This window comes from Amblyomma mixtum, chromosome 5, assembly GCF_055824585.1.
Source record: "Amblyomma mixtum isolate Tamu chromosome 5, ASM5582458v1, whole genome shotgun sequence".
In the NCBI taxonomy this organism is placed as follows: Eukaryota; Metazoa; Arthropoda; class Arachnida; order Ixodida; family Ixodidae; genus Amblyomma; species Amblyomma mixtum.
The window spans coordinates 73,416,982-73,419,862 of NC_143016.1; the positions used below are offsets into that span (position 1 = coordinate 73,416,982).

General features: G+C 57.1%; 1 long non-coding RNA gene across 1 annotated transcript; it reads left to right on the forward strand.

Annotated features, from left to right (window-relative positions):
- Positions 1-1,619: 1,619 nt before the first annotated feature.
- On the forward strand, positions 1,620-2,645 carry LOC149342668 (uncharacterized). The gene is made up of 2 exons (XR_016282676.1): positions 1,620-1,757; positions 1,858-2,645. It is a non-coding gene; the product is annotated as an uncharacterized LOC149342668 (long non-coding RNA).
- Positions 2,646-2,881: the final 236 nt, after the last annotated feature.

Below are 2,881 nucleotides of genomic sequence, written 5' to 3' on the forward strand. Positions count from 1 at the left end.
TTGGGCTATTTTAGTATGCTTCGCATAAAAACAGATAAGCGGCCGAAGCCGCTCTCGCCGAAGCGAGAACAGCTACACTCATGACTTGACAGCGGTCAACGTCCTTCTTTTATAGGCTCGCTCTCTTGTCTGTATGTACGCGCCAAAGTAGGCGCGCACATACACGCAGTATTGGCAGTGCTGTCTCCCTTCCCTCTTCTCACTGGCCGCGCGTCCCCATTGGTCAGAGGTCGGGGGTCGCATCTCGAAGATTCCAGCGTGTTCTAGCGTTGCGCCGTCGCCGACGTCCGAGTGCAGAGGAGGGGGACATGTCTTAGCGCTCGCAAGGCTTCCCCCTCTTCCCCCGGTTAACAGTAGAAACGGCTCGCACGTTCTAGAGAAATCGACGTGGATGACTCATTCCCTCGGCGCACGCCGTGTCGGTGAGCGGTGGTGGAGGGGAGAGAGAGCCACTCGCCCAGCGGGGGTTTTACTTCTGCCCCGTTCGCCTCGCGCAGGCGAGACGCCGTGCGCGCGGCAGTGTTTTTCTTTGTTTGTTTTGAAAAATGCGCCGAATTTTGTGACAATAGGGCGCATGCCGGAGTGGGGAAGGAGGGATGATAGTGGGCTAGGGTAAAAGGTGAGGGGAGAGAGTGTGTCTGTAGTCTGTGCCAGAGGGTTGCTTGTTTGTTATCTAGGGAGGAGCGGGGCGGGGGGTAGAGCTGGCGTGAGGCTCTGTAGGCCTGCGTCAGCTCGCTAAATGAGTGCATGCGCTCCTTCGTGAATCCCCGATCCGAGGAAGGAGCGCATGCACTCATTCAGTGAGCTGACGCAGTCCTACAGAGCCTCACGCCAGCTCTACCCCCCGCCCCACCCCTACCTAGATAACTAAAAAGCAACACTCTGGCGCAGACTACAGACACACTCCCTCGCCTCACCCCTTACGTGTCAGACCTGCCGGGCGATGTGGAGTGGGTCTCGGCAGTGAATGTGTATGGTGTGGCGTTCCTTTCCTAAGGGGAGGTAGCCCCGCGAGTCGTGGCCAGAAATCAGGGCAACCACGGAGAGACGTCTGACAGTGGCAGCGCGTTTGCGCCTCTCGCTGCCGGAGCTCGCGTTTCTTCGTCGATGCTCAGTGTGCGCGTCTCTATTTTACATCGGCCGCGTTGCCTGTCCGCCGCGCGTCGCTTGGCCACGTTTTGTGGCAGTTTTTTCTGGGCGGGAAAGGCACAGACCGTCGCTAGCGCGCTCCTCCGTCTACCCACGCGCATGGGCGGGTTTAGCCTGCCCAACCTGCGCACAATCTGCAGCGTTCTCGCTGTCCGAGGCGTCCGCTACCTGGTCAACGCCGCCGACTACCCGAAGAGAGGGCTACTTTCTCAGGACGTCGCAGCGCCTCTTTTTATGCGAAGCATACTACTTTAGCTACCACTTCAGCCCTTCACCGTGGTTATGCGCCTCCAAATCACGTGATACATGACGTCACACCACGTGACACGATGACGTCACGACAGTAGAGAAACGGGGACCCACCTCGCGCCGTCGCTGCGGTTGTGCGCCTCCAAATCACGTGATACATGACGTCACACCACGTGACACGATGATGTCACGACAGTAGAGAAACGGGGGCCCACCTCGCGTCGTCGCTGTGGTTGTGCGCCTCCAAATTACGCGACACGATGATGCTTCGCATTCTCCAGGCTTAACCAAGTTAAGCCTCAGCCATTTTTTGGTTATGTAGTAGGTCCATCAGCCGAACAGCAGCCAGGGTTCCTCCGGTACGTGTGTCGGACGGCCGAGATTCTCACCGCTGCCCTGCCCGAGGTCGACGTCTCTCAGACGCAAGCCTCTCACGTTTGCGAGTTCCTTGCCATCCAGGAGGCTACACCGGAACAGCTAGAGTGGAGCAGGCTGGTGCGGTGGCGAGACTTGACGACTCGCTCTCTTCCACCCGACGTCCGCGACTTCGGCTGGCTGCGAGGCTGGAGGGTCTTGCCGACGGGGGTCCGCATCGCACCCTCTTCGCGGTGTCCGCAGTGTGGTGAGACCGAGACTCTCGAGCACGCCATGTTTGAGTGCGTCGTGGCGCGCATCTTCTAGCGACTTATGTCGCGAATGTTTTTCGTGTCCCTGGACAAATGCGTCTCGTGCAGCAGGCCGCGCGACGCATTTGTACGACTGCTGCTGTGCGTCGGTGTTTTTGTTCTGTGGCGCCAGAGAGGCGTCGCATCATTACAGGGCCGTCCACAACGGGCCATGTTTCCCCTGCTGCAGCGGGTTCGAGCGCGCCTGTTCGAGCAGGCGTGCCTGGACTGGGTCTCCCTACCAGAGGAGGAATTCCTCCGCCGATGGAGCACTCGGTGGAGCACAAACAAGCAGGGGCCGTGTCACAGTGCGGCTCCTGCCGTATTGAGTGTGTTGTGCGCGGTGTTTGTGCCCGTTATTTTAGTGCGTGCTTCAACCACGAGGTTCAGACCTTTCTGGACGCTGTGGACACTTGTGTTTTGAACGTTTTTTGTGTGTGTAGGGCGGCAGTAGTCGCTGTAGTGTATTTTCTGGCAGCATGTGCTATCGAGCGACGCTAGTCGCTGTGTTGTACTTTTGGTTTTTGTGAGGGACAGTTGTCCCTTTTAAGATGAAGGGTCCAATAAATTTCTTTCTCTCCATGCGATCGTACCAGAACGTTAGTCCAGGTGTTTAACCCTGACATACTGCCGTTGCCTTGGAAGGGCACCACGCCGCCTCCATATTTATAACTTCTTTTACTTTTGTCTGCTTTCTCCGATGCCGAATGAATCAGGCGTAGTGGCACCCAAGCATCTTTCAATGCCAGGTGTTTCCAATACGTTTCTTTATTTCGCTATACCTTTTCCAGACAACTGATGGCTTATGCAAAATACGA